The 21,197-nt window shown below is 35.0% G+C and overlaps 1 protein-coding gene across 1 annotated transcript in view; it reads right to left on the bottom strand.

The window, feature by feature from the left end:
* The window catches only part of Ythdf (YTH domain-containing family protein), a 44,732-nt gene that overhangs the window by 22,558 nt on the left and 977 nt on the right, over nt 1–21,197 (bottom strand). The gene's annotated exons all lie outside the window — the stretch shown is intronic.

The raw sequence follows: 21,197 nt of genomic DNA, 5'->3' as shown, positions 1-21,197 counted from the left end.
TATGGATGTTTTATTTGTCAGTAACCTTGACCTTTAACCTTCCAAAATTTAATAATTCCCAGCTCTTAACAAAAGTTTAAAATCCCTGCGAGTTTCATTGCTTTATGATTAAAATTGAGGCCTTCTGGTTGATGGCTGGAATTTGACCTTGACCATGGGCTCAACCCTGACCTTCAACATTATCATGTATTAATTGATTGGTTGATTGATTTGAAGTTTTCTGGCATCCTGACATCGAAGATTATTGATGTTATTTATTATAAATAAACAATGTATTAATTGGCGTGGATTTAATATAATGTACTTAAATATGAACCAAGTTTGAAGTCTGTGACAACGATGTCCAAACTTATGGCTAATTACGTGAATGGGACATTTTGACAGTGACCTTCCAAAATTTAATAACTCCCACCTCTTTATATAAGAATCAATCCCAGCAAGTTTCATTACTCTATGATTAAAATTGTAGCCGGGAAGGTGTTCACTAACAAACACACAAAAGGGGGTAAAACATAACCACCTTCCAACTTCGATGGTGGAGGTAATAAAAAAAAAAAAAAAGTTTTTTCTAATTTGGTAATAAAAATCTACCAAAGGCCTGATTTTTTTTTAATTTTTTTTTTATTTTTTTACAAAACTTTGCTCTCTCTCATTTAAAGGTTTAAATGTCGCTCATGACTCGCAGAGGCAAGGGTCAGTGACATTGCCCTAGCAAGCAAGACAATACCCTAGAGACTGGCCGTATATTACATGATCAGTGCCCAAGCCTCTTCTCCACCCAACCTAGGACCAGGGAGGCTCAGGCAGTAGCTATTGATGACTCAGCAGACCTATAGGCTCCCCCAAACCGCCCAACCTTAGCTCACAAGGATGGTAAGGATGCACACACTAATGGCATTAACGAGTCTGAGCGAGATTCGAACCCCCGACTGGCAAACACTAGGCAGAGACGCTACCAATCAGGCCACCGCAACCTAGTCTTCATAATTAAAAATAAATACAAATTAACAATTCAAATGTAATGATTGCCACTTAAAAATGTGACTGCAATGTTTCAGTCAATACTTTAATGGTAAAAGTTTCAAGCTAATTAAACTCCAAATAGGTCCTCAAAACAATAACAATTCTTAAGCCTAAAACATAATCAACATTGACTGATGATCTTGAGTGTTTGTTTACCTCTATCAATTCTGAAGGCCAATCGTTATCTAGAGTATGCATAAAACCATCCCAATTACACTTGTCAGTCAAATTCAATGCTATACCATAATTGTTTATTAACCCTTTTACCCCCAGGCTATTTGGAAATTTCCAACCCTAACTCCCAGGGGGTTATTTTTTTCCCAGCACATTTTGCTGTATATTTTTTTTTAAATTGCTCTAACAGCCTTTATTTTTGTCATAGAGAGGTCAGGTTGGTCTCATTCTCTTGGAAAATGCCTGAATTTTCTCAAAAAATTATCAAAAATATGAAAAAAAAAATTTTTTATAGGATTTTTTTGCAAGGACGTCCATGGGGGTAAAGGGATGGCTTTTGTGAAACGTACCAGTACGTCCTTTGGGGGTAAAAGGGTTAAAAACAAGGCAAGTCTTATGTAGCCCTATGTAGTAGACTTGAGCTAATTTAGCAAGGGGCAAACATTACCCATCATCATCACTCAAACGAAACAGTCAGCCCTAAACAACATTTTATCAATTGAACTCTCAGACAGTTATGATAAGGTAGATACTATAATTTGTCAAAGCTTATCTTGTGAATCCAGCGTCTTCTCTTGAACTTATGTTATCGTAGAGTAGGTGGATTGAGGACTTAATCTACAGTGGAAACAACACTATAATTAAGAAGAGGGAATTAAGGATACGTGAGCTGTAGCGCACTATTTCTTCAGAAAACTACTCTGACCATACCTGTTCCCTTTCAGTTTAATTACAAGCTCCTTACAATAAAATAACTTATTCAAATAAATTCAATTCTATACAGAATTTTTCTTGTCACTCCATTCTTTAAGAGAAACTAAATTCATCTCTACACATTTTGAAATATTAGATATAGTGAAATATATCACTGTAGCTTACTTGTTTTTATTCAATCCATTGCCAGTGTTCCAAATCTTAAGTGATACTGTGTGAGTTTTCAAAATTATCATTCTATCATTTTTTTCAAAGAAATATACTATGAGAGAATACCTGTTGATTGGTTACAAACAACCAGGTCCCAGATTGGGATTACCTCATTGAAACCCTCATATGTGAATCTAAACAACACTATTTATTAGTTACTCAGATCACTGATATCATATTTAACAATCTTTTAATATATTGCCTGACAACCCCTTAACATACTGTACATCACAGCATGTTACGATCTTCGTAAATCATACTTTACTGTTTTAAGGATACTTCCTTGTTCATAACGGCCTCTCTCTTCTATTAATCATCGCATATAAGATCCCAAAGTAAGTTGGAATTACACAACATATTATGGCTGCTGATATAACCACTAACAATATATCACGAGCATCTGGTAAAATATCTAACTTGTGTAAAAACATCAACTGGTAAATTTGGAGGGTGGTCAAGAAATATTTAGGGAGACAGTTCACTAGATTAAGAGGTCGTATAAGCAAACGATGATGCACATGCAATTTCAGGTAGCCTAGGTTACGGTACAAAATGAGTCGAGGAAGAGAGCCTCTAACACCAGTTCTAAGGTTGTAGAGTGGTGGAATTGAAGGGCAAATGTTATAAGAATTGGAATAAACCCTTCTTTGATTTTGTATACATACATGCTGGGTGCTAAATTATTTTCATCGGCTTTAGTCTTCCACTGTAGGAAAGGTCAAGGAAACTGTCAACCTTTATTGTTAACCCTTTTACCCCCAGGCTCTTTGGAAATTTCAAACCCTTAACCCCCAGGATGTTATTTTTTTCCCAGCACATTTTGCAGTATATTTTTTTTTAAATTGCTCTAACAGCCTTAATTTTTGTCATAGAGAGGTCAGGTTGGTCTCATTCTCTAGGAAAATGCCTGAATTTTCTCAAAAAAACTATCAAAAATATGAAAAAAAAAATTTTATAGCATTTTTTTGCAAGGACGTACCGGTACGTCCATGGGGGTAAAGGGATGGCTTTTGTGAAATGTACCAGTACGTCCTTTGGGGGTAAAAGGGTTAAATTATGTAGTAAGCCTTATTGTCAGTCTACTTCACCAGGGTTAGTCGAGTGTAAGAAAGACACTGGTAGGCAGTAATCTGTCACTGGTCTCATCAAGCTGTAATCTGTCACTGGTCTCATGAGGCAGTACTTAGTGTGTGCAAGGCCGTAATATCTTGTTTTGAAAACTTTTTCAGTATCTACGCTGACTGTTGACAACAGTTTGTTATGGTACTGTCAATATTTGCAGACCACTCCTGCTATTGGAGATATCCTACGTATTTAACAAGGTTCTTTATTGTGATGAAATTCACATTAGGTTCAAGATGCTGACTGAGATTTCTTACTAGAGTGAATGTTCTCAAACTTGTCTCTGTTAAAGGTTGCATTATTTTGTTGTGCCATGGGAAAAATTTTACAGCTTATTTCAAAATTTCACATTTTTAACAAGTCACTTAAGGCAGAGATAGGCTATTGAAGTCACTCGTAGAAAAGAAAGTACAGTGAACCCTCGTTTATCGCGGTAGATAGGTTCCAGTCGCGGCCGCGATAGGTGAAAATCCGCGAAGTAGTGACACCATATTTACCTATTTATTCAACATGTATATTCAGACTTTTAAAACCTTCCCTTGTACGTAGTACTGTTAACAAACTACCCTTTAATGTACAGAACACTTAATGCATGTACTACAGTACCCTAAACTAAAACAGGCACAAATATTAAAGGTGATTTTATATCATGCATTTCCTAAACATGCAAAAAAGCACGATATAAAAGGGCAACCAATGTTTTGTTTACATTTATCTCTGATCATAATGTAGAAACAAACTGGAGGTAGAGCTTTGCTTATTACCCAGACATATTTCCCATACTTTTCCCTTAGAACTACATCACATCTTCCTACTTTAGATATATATATATATATATATATATATATATATATATATATATATATATATATATATATGTGTGTGTGTGTATATATATATAAATATATATATATATATATATATATATATATATATAGATATATATATATATATATATATATATATATATATATATATATATATATATATATATATATTATATGTATACACATATACATACCTACATATATACATAAATACATGCATACATATATATATATATATATATATATATATATATATATATATATGTATATATATATATATATATATATATATATTACTGTATATATATGGGTTATGGAAAAAATCCGCGAAGTGGTGAATCCGCGATGGTCGAACCGCGAAGTAGCGAGGGTTCACTGTAATGAGCTTTGCTGGTTACTCTCAATATCATTACTTATTATTATAAAGAGAACAGAATTCCTTCCAGGGAATGTTCAAGTGGAAAGGAAGTTGGGTAGCCATACTCCCCATGGCACACCTATCAATTGTTCTGAGATTATTGTAGGGTATAATGTAATCTACACCTTGTCAAAAGCCTTAGCAAAGATTATGTCTATTTTGCTACCTGACTCAAGGATTTTGATTATCAACACTGTTTACTTGATAAGCTGTGATACCATGACCTTCTTTGTATAAACTCCCACTGGTTTGTTGGTAGAAGGTAATTCTGTGCGATGTGCAAAAAAAAAAGAGAGAGAGAGAGGAGAGAGGAGAGAGAGAGAGAGAGAGAGAGAGAGAGAGAGAGAGAGAGAGAGAGAGAGAGAGAGAGAGAGAGAGGAGAGAGAGAGAGAGAGAGAGAGAGAGAGAGAGAGAGAGAGAGAGAGAGAGCATAAAACTATTCCACTGAGGTTTGTTAAAACAGCAAATCGCTGGAAAACCCACCAGTTCTAGAACAAAGCACCTGATTCAAAAGTTATTAGGTAAAAGGCCAAAAGGTGCAATGAAAGTACATTAAATAATAAACAGGAATTATACTTTTTTCAGACCTTTGCTCAAGCTCAGAATTAAATCATGTGGGATCTTCCACACCATGAAGCTTTTTAAGTCTACACACCTTCTAGAAGGGTCAAAACTACACTGAAGCCTTGAAGACTGATGAGGTCCAAAGTGCTCTCAACGTAGTTTACATAGAAGTCGTAGGGCCTCCTTCATTCAATATAATGGTAACCTTCCTTGAGAACTTGAGTTAGGCCTCTAACTTCCTAAATCTAGTCAAATCTTGGTAAGTTTTTTATACAAGTAGAGATGTAAGGGATGGGAATTGACGGAGATACAAGGGGCGAGTTCAAGATTCTATTGAAGACTAGCTCAGAGTTAAAGAATCAAACTCCTATCAGAATTAGTATGAAGGAAGGAAAGAATTTGACATGTGTCAGGAGGGAAAGGTTTTCTTGTCAATTTCCAGTGAATAGGAAATCCAAACGGTAACCATAAAATTAGCTTTGATCATGAGTTTCTCCTAGGAGAGGGGTAAACTCTTTACCAGTGATGGAAAAGTTTCTGGCTTATATGCAAGTCCAAGCCATCTATTAGAGTTCTCAAGTGTTCAAATGCTACATTAAGGAGTTCACGTTAAAGAGATACTATCAAGCATACAATATATGGGAAAATCATACATAAACCTGAAAAACTACGACTTCTCGAGTCAGTGCGCCAGAGTGATCAGAAACATCTGAATCTTGACGATAAGATTTGTATTAAAAATTAAGCATACAGCATTCATAAGTAAGGAAGCTGGTTCAAGACTTGGAAACAGAAGCTTGTTTGTAGCATGATGGAGGAAATTCCCATTAACCAACCCATCAAGTGATATCTAATTCTTAATTCAATGGGGTTTGTTATTAAAGTTTGCCTTGGGAAACTAGGATGCAAAACTTCTTCAAACCTTTTCAAGTAGAATTCAACGGCGATGTGGAAAGTCTTGTAGGAAAATCAATCACCTCTGCCTTATACAGAAGTGTGTTCAAGAATCCAAGTTAGACATTGAATATAAAAGGTCCTTTGAACCACAGCAATGGAAGAAAATGCCCAGAAGACAATTTAACTGCATAGCAAGAAACAAGTTGCCTAAGTAAGGATATACAATCCCATACAAAAACCAGGACCGGGAAAACATACCACACTACATGTAATCATCCTTTGTAATTCAATCATTACCAAAAAAACAAAGTGTTTATTCAAAAACCTGTACAAGGTACTCTACTGGAAAATGCATATAACAAAAATACAGAACTGGAGGTTTGTCAATTGCTGTAATGCCAAAAAGCTAAGTAGTAAGTAGTAGGTTGGCCAGGGCAACAAACAATCCGTTGAGATACTACCGTTAGAGTTATTGGGTCTTTTGACTTGCCAGACAGTACTACATTGAATTCTTCTCTCTGGTTACGGTTCACTTTCCCTTTGCCTACACATACACCAAATAGTCTGGCCTATTCTTTACAGATTCTCCTCTGTCCTCATACACCTGATAACACTGAGATTACCTAAAAATTCTTCTTCACTCAAGGGGTTAACTACTGCACTGTTCAATGGCTACTTTCCTCCTAGTAAGGGTAGAAAGGACTCTTTAACTATGGTAAGCAGCTCTTCTAGAGAGGGACACTCCAAAATCAAACCATTGTTCTCAAGTCTTGGGTAGTGCCATAGCCTATACCATTGGGTTAGAGTTCTCTTGCTTGAGGGTACACTATTCTATCTAATTTCTCTTCCTCTTGTTTTATTAAAGTTTTCATAGTTTATATAAGAAATATTTAATGTTACTGTTCTTAAAATATTTTATTTTTCCTGGTTTCCTTTCCTCACTGAGCTCTTTTCCCTGTTGGGGCCCCTGGGCTTATAGCATCCTGCTTTTCATATTAGGGTTTTAGCCTAGCAAGTGATAATAATAATAAAGACGAAAAGGAATAATGGCCTATGCAATACAATATCTTACAGTCTTTAACCACCTAATTTACTAGCTTTTTCCAATCAAATACATCAAAATCCGAGCCATATGGAAAACACAATCTGTATACAGCAGTCTATTACAACAATGTTCATATGAATTACATATACAGCACCTTGTCATAGTAATGCCACGACATCTAACAAGTTAACCATTTTACCCCCGGGCTATTTGGAACTTTCCAACCCTAAACCCCCAGGGGTAATTTTTTTTCAAGCACATTTTGCAGTATATTTTTTTTAAATTGCTCTAACGGCCTTAATTTTCATCATAGAGAGGTCAGGTTGGTCTCATTCTCTTGGAAAATGCCTGAAGTTTCTCAAAAAATTAACAAAAATATGCAAAAAAAAAAATTTAAATAGCAGTTTTTTTGCAAGGACATACCGGTACGTCCATGGGGGTAAAGGGATGAGTTTTGTGAAACGTACCAGTACGTCCTTTGGGAGTAAAAGGGTTAACAAAAATCCCACTGATGCATGAACTAAGGTCTGCCTCTAAATCAATAATGTCTCTATATGACTTGGTTTGTTGTACCATACCTGCTTTAAATAAATTTCACAAATATTTTAGGTAGCTCAAAATAAACTACCCGTGGATCATTTGAACCCAACGTCTCTCCAAATGATTTGGCACTAAATTCTCTGGCACTTTTTTTTGGGTCATTTTACTAAACTCTTCTTTGCACAAAAACTATACAAGATAATGCTTCACTGCATTTATCATCATACAGCTGATAAAATTTCCTTTCCATTAATATATATGTTACATATTTTGAAAAATTTTTATATACAGAAATAATGAAGTAAGTACAGTAATTAGGCCTACTTGATATAAATTACGCCCTACGGTGCTGAAGGAAATACAAACTGGAAATTAATTATGTTCGATAGTGCTCAAAGGGTTAATTACCTTGGATTTTATGACATAAAATCTACCTTCCTTCCCTAAAATGAGAACCAGTATCACTATGTACGGCTGCACAAAATGAAAAGACTTAAAAACTGGCAATTAATATAACAATTGATATAAAAGTACAGTAAAAATTGGAAAGCACCAAGTATTGAGCTACTGAACTATACCACTTTTCGACCATTTTGTCGGCTTTTCTACTCTGAACACAGGACTGACATTAAGTGAAGAGGAAAGGAGCAAATAAAATAAAGAGAATCGAAGTATTGGCCATGAAAATTGAAGTACGTAACCTTTGATGAGTCATAAAAGAAAATCAGTACAGCAAACATACTATACGTATGTGCTTCATTAGAAAAAAGTAGATTTAGACATAGACAAAATCAAACTATTACTTTTTTATTATACATAGAGTATTTCTTTATTTGAATTTCTGATGAAAAATTTATAATAAGTATAACAAACATTAAAAGCCTCCATTCAAGATAAAAGCCGGCAACCCCCAATTCAGCGAAAACAAAGCACTACTGTACCTCAACTGGTAATTAAACCCAGCTACCCTTCACACCTGTTGCTTCACAAATTGCACCGTTATTTATGCAGTAAATACAATGTAGATAATCACCTTCCAACCAACCACATTATTTTCAATCCCCGCTATATCTTCACGATTATCCGATCATATTTTTCAAAAGAATTTTTTTGTTTATTCACCAGGATGGTTAAATGACCGAGCTTCAGACAGAATTTTATGGATACGGCACCTACACAACTTTAATAGTAGTCAGTTTTCCAACGGTTTATTCTCAACTAATTTGCAAGATAGTTCGATCACCTAATTTCATGAACCTAAATCGGTAAACTAACCATTTCTGAATTAAAATACAAAAATGGACAATAAATTGCAATACAGAAGCACCTCAATAAAAAAAAATGTCTTTGGTAATATTCCCTATACACCAAAGGTAAATCAATACTTGATACTTTATTAACCATTCCTAGGAAGGAGACAAGAGGATCAACTGATTTTCTATGATGAATCAATACTTTCCTTTTACCACCATTCATATTAGCATTAACTCCTCCTTCCTCCTAGTTTACCTTTACTTTATCCTTGTAACCTTATTCTTTCTGAAATTTACTAAACTTTCTCTGCCTGCTACAGATTTTAAAATTTATGCTAGTTTCTGAAACTCTTTCCTTACCATGTACATTCAAGCAACCTGGCATTACTCCAACAATGGTATTCAATTCTAAGAAAAAATAAAGGGATTTTGACGATGGAAAAATCTATTTCTGGGGAGAGACCTGTGATGCCCGGTGAAAAGGGGTCCTTCTTTACACTTTTCTAATATAAATCTTCCAAATATACTAGAGAAAGATAAAAGCATGGAATGCAGAGGTTACAACCCTCACGCGATCACCTTGTGGGTGTCGTGTATTTAACAAGGGCGTGTGTAAACCACTATTCACAGGCTGTCTTCCATTTAGATAATCCCTTCATCAAAGGGGAGGGCCGTGACAGGCCCTAGAGAATACAGTTGGACTACCCCACCGACACCTACTACTCGCGCTCTCCAGGTCATCCTTCTGTTTTGGACTTGCCCGCAAAGTTGAGTGTTTTGCCCAGTGTTTTTCGAAAGTGATTGTCGTTAATTCAACATGACTGAGCAATGAAAATTAATTATTCATGATATTTATGCATACATCACATGTACTGTGGACTAAATATGCAGCCAGAAAATAAGCCATCCAGGAAAAACCTCATTGGTTACTTCTTAGGTGACATCAATGCATTAGAGTACTCACGATATAACATTACATTCACGTATGCTTTAACAAACATCCTGTACTTCAAGTAAACATACGGTAATGAATACACCAAGAACAAACACACAAACCTGTTTTCAATTACTGTATTGTATAGCGAACCATTAAGAATATCCAAGGGAGTAACTTAAAACGTTCCAAATCAAAATTTCTTAATACTGTAGTGTAACAAAATGAGGTAGAACATACTCTCAGAGGAGTACTGAATTAATTAAAAATGTCATGAAATGCTGACAGGGCCGATGAGTTTAAGAATCACCATCAAATATGGTACTATAAGAGACGACCTTCAAAGAAGAAACAAGCTGCCAACAAACTTTGAACCAAATTGACCAGCAGCACAAGTTCCTCTTAAAACGGCAACAACAGGTACAAAGCAGGATGAGAAAAAAGTAAATCAGAAGAATGCAATGATTGAGGAGGCCCACAGTCAATGCTTAGTCTCCCCTGGTCTTAGCTTACTCAGAGGAGCAATTTGGATACAAATTATGCAACTATACAATCATTCCTTAGGACAATGTGGGTGACTAGATCGTCTCAGACATTTATGAGCCTCCTGCAAATCTTTAATGGTTTTCCTTCCCAAATTTGGAAGGGTCCTTGTTGGAGTTAATTGAGGGCCCAGGCAACCCATGTAGCTATAACACTGTCATCTAGATAACATTAGGTATCACTGTAACACTGGAGAACATTCCGAGGCAAAGTACATTTTAATAAACGTTTGGAGAGCAGCTGTTTAATTGCCTAAAGGTAACATTTGTAAAATGGCTGCTCTAACGAGTAGAAAACTCAACCTGCTTCACATTATTTTAAAAGCAATAAAAGTTCGACAAATGTAAACAGTCTAAAAGAAAGTAAAACCACCCTGAAAATTTCACAGTCAAATCTTTAAACTCTACATAAAAACTATAAACCAAATTAAAATTACCAGGATTTTGGGTATAAAAATGTTCAAGGCATTAAAGAAAGACTAGTGCAAATTTGTTTCTGAGAAGTACATTCTTTAAAGGAAATTATGCTGCAATATACTGTACTTAAACTATATCATAGCACTTTATTGTACTTACAATCAAAGAGACTTGTAAGCCATATCTTTGGTATGTCATCTAAGACTGGTATTAATTTTGTGAAGCCTTACAGTACATGTTAATAAGTAAAAGTAAACTAGAGTACTGTGTCTTTATAAAGTGAATCAGAGATAATATCAGAATGTTTGCCACAAGATAAGGAAAGCTACATATAATCACTATTCCCCATCCTATGCTTGATTCCTGAACTTCTATCTAGCCTAGGGCTTCATTTATCTACTTTTACCCTGAATTCCTGGGTATTCATACAAGTATTCATTTTGTTACTTGCAATTACTGTACTGTATACTGATTTTCTTACCAGCTAATCCTCACACATCCAAACCCTATCAATCTTGAATTCTATTTCCTTAGCTATGGAGGTCACATTTCTTTCAATTCTTCTTCTGTAATACACCATCAATACTCATATATCTGCCATGAATCTAAACATATTCAAGGCCACATACTGTATATTTAAAACTGCCTCCACTTCCCCTGTCAAGGACCATGCTCACCTAAAGTTCTTTCAATTCTTATTTTCAGGATGCCTGAAAACTTTAAATCATTCATTCATTCAATTCTTGTTTCACAGTCACAACCGTTTCCCAACTAACACGTAAGCTTCATCTTCAAGATATTTTCCAACTGTAAGGCTCTTTTCACCCACTTGGTTTACCCGTATCAAAAACTGAATCCTACCATATCAGATATGACAACAGAAGAAAATAAAGTGGCTTGTAACAACAGCTATGGACACTAATGCTTTATAGATCAACACATAAAATAAATATACATTTAACTACTAAGAACTTAAGGTATATTAAATTTTCTTATTCTTGATCTAGATAATAATCTATGGCCCCACCCGTTCAATTAGTTCATTATGCATGTTACATGAGATTTTTTATAATTCTGACCATCCTTTACATTCAGATCTTCCGGACAGTTCAATCCTATTCGTAATACTAGGCATGCAGCTAATTCTAATAGTCAGGGCTTCTCCATCATGGAGCTCAATACTACACAGTACTCTAGAAGTTTAAGTCCAGCAGTGTCCAAGTTTGCGGAATGATCTTCCTAATCGGGTAGTTGAATCAGTAGAACTTCAAAAGTTCAAACTTGCAGCAAAGGTTTTAATGTAGAACGGGCTGCATAAGTCCTTTTATAGTCTATACAGTACATGAAATATCTGTTTTATGTTGCTATGTTTTTAAAATATTTTATTTTAATTATTCATTACTTCTTATATCGCTTATTTATTTCCTTATTTCCTTTACACACATGAAATATTATTCCCTGTTGGAGCCTTTGGGCTTATAGCACCTTGCTTTTTCACTAGGGTTGTAGCTTAGCTATTAATAATAATAATAATAATAATAATAATAATAATAATAATAATAATAAAAAATCATATGCCTTCAACTTTTCCTTCACCAATCTTGTACTGACATTTTCAAAAACATATTTGGAGGTCATTAGTAATAATACAAATTGGGCCTAAGCTAAAATACTAAGCCTATGTACATGTGATGACACTACACAATTAATCTGCGAGTTAATTTGTAGACAATCCAGAGAAATAAATTTGTCCCTAACCCAACCTAAATCAATAACACATCCTAACTCACTCTACCCTAAAACTACAACAAATCAAAACAAAATTAAATTGTCCCTAACCCATGTGTGTGGGGGAAAAAAAAAAAAAAAAAAGAGGAGAGAGAGAGAGAGAGAGAGAGAGAGAGAGAGAGAGAGAGAGAGAGAGAGAGGAGAGAGAGAGAGAGAGGAGAGAGAGAGAGAGAGAGAGAGAGAGAGAGAGAGAGAGAGGAGAGAGAGAGAGAGAGAGAGAGAGAGAGAGAGAGAGAGAGAGAGAGAGAGAGAGAGAGAGAGAGAGGAGATGAGAGAGAGAGGAGAGAGAGAGAGAGAGAGAGAGAGAGAGAGAGAGAGAGAGAGAGAATTGTCCCAAACTCATACTAAAACAATAATTTTGTCCATATCTCAACCTAAATCAATACCTTGTCACTAACCTCAATCAATATATTTCCCAAACCAAACCTGAAATTAAAATTTGCCCCTAAACCAATAACGATGTCCCTAACAAACAAACCAACCAATTTGTCCTTAACCTAACCTAAAAACAAAAAAAATTGTACCCAACCTAACCCAGTAAGATTAGCCGTAACTTAACCCAACCCAATAAACTTGTTCTTAAGCAAACTTAACCATTAAATTTATCCCCAAATAAACTTAAAACAATAAATTTGTCCTCAACCTAAGGACTAAACCAACAAAGGACAATACATAAGTCCCTAACCCAACTTAAGGCAATATGTTTGTCCAAAACGCAACATAGGGTAATATTTCATCCGTAACCAAACCCAAGGCAATATATTTGTCCCTAACCAAACAAATATTTTGTCCCTATCCCAACCTAATACAATTACTGTCCCTAAAACAAAGAATTTGTCTCTACCACAAATAATTGATCCCTTTCACAAATAAAATGTTCCTCACATAGTAAGATTGGCCCTAACTTAACGAAACCCCATAAACTTGTTCGTAACCAAACCTGTACTGTTAAATTTGTCCCTAGCCCAAGTTAAACCATTAAATTTGTCAAAAGCCCAACCTAGACCATTAAATTTGTCCCTAGCCCAAGTTAAACCATTAAATTTGTCAAAAGCCCAACCTAGACCATTAAATTTGTCCCTAGCCCAACTTACCATTAAATTTGTCCCTAGTCCAACCTGAACTATTAAATGTCCCAAGCCAAACCTAAACCATTAAATGTCCCTAGCCCACCCTAAATTATTAAATGTCCCTAGTCCAACTTAAAAACATTATAATTGTCCCTAGTCCAACTTAAAAACATTATATTTGTCCCTAGCCCAACTTAAAACCATTAAATTTGTCTTTAGCCCAACTTAAAACCATTAAATTTGTCCCTAGTCCAACCTAAACCATTAAATTTGTCATTAGCCCAACCTAACCAATTAAATTTATTATTAGCCCAACCTAAATTATTAAATGTCCCTAGTCCAACTTAAAAAATTATATTTGTCTCTAGCCTAACTTAAAACCATTACATTTGTCCCTAGCCCAACTTAAAACCATTACATTTGTCCCTAGCCCAACTTAAAACCATTAAATTTGTCTCTAGCCCAACTTAAAACCATTAAATTTGTCTCTAGCCTAACTTAAAACCATTAAATTTGTCTCTAGCCCAGCTTAAAAACCATTAAATTTGTCTCTAGCCTAACTTAAAACCATTAAATTTGTCCCTAGCCCACCCTAGACCATTAAATTTGTCCCTAGCCTAACCTAGACCATTACATTTGCCATTAGTCCAACCTAAACCATTAAATTTGTCATGTAGCCCAACCTAGACCATTAAATTTGTCATGTAGCCCAACCTAGACCATTAAATTTGTCCCTAGTCCAACCTAGACCATTAAATTTGTCATGTAGACCAACGTAAACCATTAAATTTGTCCCTAGACCATTAAATTTGTCCCTAGCCCATTAAATTTGTCATGTAGCCCAACCTAGACCATTAAATTTGTCTCTAGTCCAACCTAGACCATTAAATATGTCATTAGTCCAACCTAACCCATTAAATTTGTCCCCAGTCCAACCTAAACCATTAAATTTGTCATGTAGCCCAACGTAAACCATTAAATTTGTCCCTAGTCCAACCTAAACCATTAAATTTGTCAATAGTCCAACCTAAACCATTAAATTTGTCATTAGTCCAACCTAGACCATTAAATTTGTCCCTAGTCCAACCTAGACCATTAAATTTGTCATGTAGCCCAACGTAAACCATTAAATTTGTCAATAGTCCAACCTAGACCATTAAATTTGTCAATAGTCCAACCTAAACCATTAAATTTGTCAATAGTCCAACCTAAACCATTAAATTTGTCATGTAGCCCAACCTTGACCATTAAATTTGTCATTAGTCAAACCTAAACCATTAAATTTGTCATTAGTCCAACCTAGACTATTAAATTTGTCCCTAGTCCAACCTAAACCATTAAATTTGTCATTAGTCCAACCTAGACCATTAAATTTGTCATGTAGCCCAACGTAAACCATTAAATTTGTCCCTAGTCCAACCTAAACCATTAAATTTGTCATTAGTCCAACCTAGACCATTAAATTTGTCCCTAGTCCAACCTAAACCATTAAATTTGTCATGTAGCACAACGTAAACAATTAAATTTGTCCCTAGTCCAACCTAAACCATTAAATTTGTCATTAGTCCAACCTAAACCATTAAATTTGTCCCTAGTCCAACTTAAAAACATTATATTTGTCCCTAGCCCAACTTAAAACCATTAAATTTGTCTCTAACCTGACTTAAAACCATTAAATTTGTCCCTAGTCCAACCTTAAGCATTAAATTTGTCATTAGCCCAAACTAACCAAATAAATTTATTATTAGCCCAACCTAAATTATTAAATGTCCCTAGTCCAACTTAAAAAAAATATATTTGTCCCTAGCCCAACTTAAAATCATTAAATTTGTCCCTAGTCCAACTTAAAACCATTAATTTGTCTCTAGCCCAACTTAAAACCATTAAATTTGTCTCTAGCCCATCTTAAAACCATTAAATTTGTCTCTGGCCCAGCTTAAAAACCATTATATTTGTCTCTAGCCCAACTTAAAACCATCAAATTTATCCCTAGTCCAACCTAATCCATTAAATTTGTCATTAGCCCTACTTAACCAATTAAATTTATTATTAGCCCAACCTAAACCACTAAATGTCCCTAGCCCAACCTAAACCATTAAATGCCCCTAGCCCAACCTAAACAAATAAATTTGTCCATAGACTAACCTAAAACATTAAATTTGTCCCTAGCCGCCACCTAAACCATTAAATTTGTCCCTAGCTGCCACCTAAACCATTAAATTTGTCCCTAAACAAACTTAAAACCATTAAATTTGCCCCTAGCCCAACTTAAAAAACATTAATTTTGTCCCTAGACCAACCTAGACCATTAAATTTGTCCCTAGCCCAACCTAGACCATTAAATTTGTCCCTAGCCCAACCTAAACCATTAAATTTGTCCCTAGCCTAACCTAGACCATTACATTTGTCATTAGTCAAACCTAAACCATTAAATTTGTCATTTAGCCCAACCTATACCATTAAATTTGTCCCTAGTCCAACCTAGACCATTAAATTTGTCATTAGTCCAACCTAGACCATTAAATTTGTCATTAGTCCAACCTAAACCATTAAATTTGTCATGTAGCCCAACCTACACCATTAAATTTGTCCCTAGTCCAACCTAGACCATTAAATTTGTCATTAGTCCAACCTAAACCATTAAATTTGTCCCTAGTCCAACCTAAACCATTAAATTTGTCATGTAGCCCAACGTAAACCATTAAATTAGTCCATAGTCCAACGTAAACCATTAAATTTGTCATGTAGCCCAACCTACACCATTAAATTTGTCCCTAGTCCAACCTAGACCATTAAATTTGTCATTAGTCCAACCTAGACCATTAAATTTGTCCCTAGTCCAACCTAAACCATTAAATTTGTCATGTAGCCCAACATAAACCATTAAATTTGTCCCTAGTCCAACCTAGACCATTAAATTTGTCATTAGTCCAACCTAGACCATTAAATTTGTCCCTAGTCCAACCTAAACCATTAAATTTGTCATGTAGCCCAACATAAACCATTAAATTTGTCCCTAGTCCAACCTAAACCATTAAATTTGTCATGTAGCCCAACGTAAACCATTAAATTTGTCTCTAGTCCAACCTAGACCATTAAATTTGTCATTAGTCCAACCTAGACCATTAAATTTGTCATTAGTCCAACCTAAACCATTAAATTTGTCATGTAGCCCAACCTACACCATTAAATTTGTCCCTAGTCCAACCTAGACCATTAAATTTGTCCCTAGTCCAACCTAGACCATTAAATTTGTCATGTAGCCCAACGTAAACCATTAAATTTGTCCCTGGTCCAACCTAGACCATTAAATTTGTCATTAGTCCAACCTAAATCATTAAATTTGTCCCTAATCCAACCTAAACCATTAAATTTGTCATGTAGCCCAACGTAAACCATTAAATTTGTCCCTAGTCCAACCTAGACCATTAAATTTGTCATTAGTCCAACCTAAACCATTAAATTTGTCCCTAGTCCAACCTAAACCATTAAATTTGTCATGTAGCCCAACGTAAACCATTAAATTGGTCCCTAGTCCAACCTAGACCATTAAATTTGTCATTAGTCCAACCTAGACCATTAAATTTGTCCCTAGTCCAACCTAAACCATTAAATTTGTCCCTAGTCCAACCTAAACCATTAAATTTGTCATGTAGCCCAATGTAAACCATTAAATTAGTCCATAGTCCAACGTAAACCATTAAATTTGTCATGTAGCCCAACCTACACCATTAAATTTGTCCCTAGTCCAACCTAGACCATTAAATTTGTCCCTAGTCCAACCTAAACCATTAAATTTGTCCCTAGTCCAACCTAAACCATTAAATTTGTCATGTAGCCCAACGTAAACCATTAAATTAGTCCATAGTCCAACGTAAACCATTAAATTTGTCATGTAGCCCAACCTAGACCATTAAATTTGTCCCTAGTCCAACCTAGAACATTAAATTTGTCCCTAGTCCAACCTAAACCATTAAATTTGTCCCTAGTCCAACCTAAACCATTAAATTTGTCATGTAGCCCAACCTTGACCATTAAATTTGTCCCTAGTCCAACCTAGACCATTAAATTCTTCATTAGTCCAACCTAAACCATTAAATTTGTCATGTAGCCCAACCTAGACCATTAAATTTGTCCCTAGTCTAACCTAGACCATTAAATCTGTCATGTAGCCCAACATAAACCATTAAATTTGTCCCTAGTCCAACCTAGACCATTAAATTTGTCCCTAGTCTAACCTAGACCATTAAATTTGTCATGTAGCCCAACGTAAATCATTAAATTTGTCCCTAGTCCAACCTAAACCATTAAATTTGTCATGTAGCCCAACGTAAACCATAATATTTGTCCTTAGTCCAACCTAGACCATTAAATTTGTCATGTAGCCCAACCTACACCATTAAATTTGTCCCTAGTCCAACCTAAACCATTAAATTTGTCCCTAGTCCAACCTAAACCATTAAATTTGTCATGTATCCCAACGTAAACCATTAAATTAGTCCCTAGTCCAACCTGAACCATTAAATTTATCATGTAGCCCAACCTAGACCATTAAATTTGTCCCTAGTCCAACCTAGACCATTAAATTTGTCATGTAGCCCAACCTAGACCATTAAATTTGTCCCTAGTCCAACCTAGACCATTAAATTTGTCATTAGTCCAACCTAAACCATTAAATTTGTCATGTAGCCCAACCAAGACCATTAAATTTGTCCCTAGCCCAAACCAGACCATTACATTTGTCCCTAGCCCAACCTAGACCATTACATTTGTCCCTAGCCCAACCTAGACCATCACATTTGTCCCTAGATTAAATTAGTAAAAGTTTCCCTAACCCAACTTACTCCAATAAATTAGTCCCTAGCCAAACCTAACCCATCAAACTTGTTTCAGACCAAAAATACATCATCAAATTGGTTCCTAGCACAACCTCGACCAATAAATTTATCTTTGCCCTACCCTCATCTAATAAATTTGTTTCTAACCCATCATAAACCAATAAACTTGTTAAAACCTCACCTACAGCAATAAATTAGTCCTAAACCTAATGCAATTAAAAGCTAAAAATTAGCCAGAAACCAAACCTAAACTAGCAATACTCATCTAACATAATATAAACCATTAAACATGTCCCTCACACATTTTAAATCAATAAACTCCAGCCTAACACAACCTAAACTAATAAATAAACTGGTATTCAAACCAAATCTAACTAGCAATATAATAGAATTAGACAAAGCTCTTAGATAATTCAGTGACAATGAAAATACTGTAGGTTAAATCAGAATTATTTTTATTAAAAATTAGCCTAAAGTGGTCAGTATTAATCTAAATAAAAAAAAATAAAAAAAATTACCTTCCACAAAATGTTATTGGAATTATTCTTTGGTCTAAGCTATCAAGAGTATAATCTGAGAGAAAAAATGAGACACCCACTACTTTATTTTCCAGCTGTATGATACCGTATTCATGTTGGTGAATTATACAGAAATACAGACGATAATGGTGAATGAACCTGGAGTTTAAACAATAATAAATAAATATATTATATATATATATTTCTAAAACTATATCTAACGGAAAAATGGAAAGGCTTGACATTCACAATTTCAAGTGTGTTTAGAATGAAATGGATAAAGAAAGTTTGAAGGCAATTGTGGCGGATGGAAGAATCCTTGAAAAGGAAAATAAGTACACAGGGAATTGAAGGAAAGAATGAAATATGTTGATGAAGAGGTAGAGAAGGAAAACTTGTTAAAAGTATTAGTAAATTAGATAAAACTTCTGAATAAATATGAGGATTGTGGTGGCCGGTATGGTAACGTCCTTGACTGGTGAACGCCAGACTGGGGTTCGAGTCCCCCCCAAACTCGATAGTTTCTTTTGGTCGCTGCAACCTTACCATCCTTGTGAGCTAAGGATGGGGGGTTTGGGGAGAGCCTATAGACCTATCTGCTGAATCATCAGCAGTCATTGCCTAGCGCTTCTTGGTCCTAGCTTGGATAGAGAGGGGACCTGGGCGCTGATCATATGTATGTATGGTCAGTCTCTAGGGCATTGTCCTGCTTGATAGAGCAATGTCACTGTCCCTTGCCTCTACCATTTATGAGCGGCCTTTAAAACCTTAAGACCAATCATGGGTAACCTATAATAAGTGCTAAAAAGAAAAAATTGACACAATAGGAAAGTACTGTATCAAATATTTCAAGCTAAAGGAAAAATCTATTATGAAATTGAGGAAATCTAATTGTTAAGAGGAAAACTATTATGTAAAAAAAAAAAAAAAAAAAAAAAAAAATGGCATATCAACCATAAACAGGCACACACAGTAGTTACCGGTAGTTATGCAATGTCAAAAAGGCCTAAAAAAAAAGAAATCTCAAGAAAACAGCAAAATATTGAATTATCACAACTGATGATAAAAGAGAAATCATCACATACATAAATGAATTAAATGGTGTAGAACACGATACAGGATTTAAATTTAAAATAAGAGATGAAAATACTCTGACAGCAAGATAGGAAATAAAAATTTAAAGCAAGAGAGAGACTATAAAATATGATTTTCATTCCTATGAAGTAACATCTAAAGCTTTTGTTAGAGAGAGTATCATGTGCCAATTGACATGAAAGCTATCAATTTTATACACACATTGAGAAATAAAAATTTATTCATAAATATTTGTATTCATTTTTTTTCTTATAAAAATCATTTGAATTAAATATCATGAATAGGTACATTGTACAAAGGGTTTTAGAAACTTCCCTGATATGTGATAAAAGGGAGGAGGGCCTATTTCATTTCTAATTGTATATAGGACACAAGGAAAAAAGATGTAGAATAGTACTAGGAAAATTTATGCCTGACAGATGAAACAGGGGAGGAAGAAATGGCTAAGAAACAGGGGAGGAAGAAATGGCTAAGAAACAGGGGAGGAAGAAATGGCTTAATATGGAAGAAAGTAATCTAAATGACAAAACAGTATTAAGTATGCCTTAGTGACTTCTATCAAAATGCTAAAATACTTGACCTTTGACTATGCAATACTAAAGAACGATAAAAATATAATTATTTTGTGGCATCATATTGAAAACACCCACGACAAGCAATTTGCGAGCCGAGAGTGACAGCCCCACCTGAGCCTGATAGTTTCTGATAGTGTTCTTAACCCCACCATAAGGTTAAATTTCGAGCACATTTTGCTATATAATTTTTTAAAATTGCTCTAAAAAGCTTAATTTTTGTCCTAGAGAGGTCAGGTTGGTCTCATTCTTTTGGAAAATGCCTGAAGTTTATCGTAAAATTATCAAAAATATGTAAAAATATGTAATTAAGAGTGTTTTGCAAGAACGTACCGGTACGTCCTTTGGGGGTGAAAGGGTTAAATATTGTCCTTGTACGCAAGGAACGGTAACTTTAGGGGACCCTCTAAGTCTACTACCAGCTGAGTAATAAGTAAACATTGCCTGGCCATCCTTTTCCTAGCTTGACTGGTAACACTGGTCGCATTTATATATGGTCAGTCTCTGGAGCAATATCATCTTAACTCATAGGTAACCTTTCTACCTAAGCATTACATTAAGAATGTTTGGGTTAGCCCACTCTATAATAATATATAAAGGTCAAAGGTTATCCGTATTACCTGTTCAATTCAAGGC

Source organism: Palaemon carinicauda, chromosome 3 (genome assembly GCF_036898095.1).
Source record: "Palaemon carinicauda isolate YSFRI2023 chromosome 3, ASM3689809v2, whole genome shotgun sequence".
Taxonomy (NCBI): Eukaryota; Metazoa; Arthropoda; class Malacostraca; order Decapoda; family Palaemonidae; genus Palaemon; species Palaemon carinicauda.
Note: the sequence above shows the minus strand (reverse complement) of the source record. Positions and strands in the feature narration are given on the sequence as shown.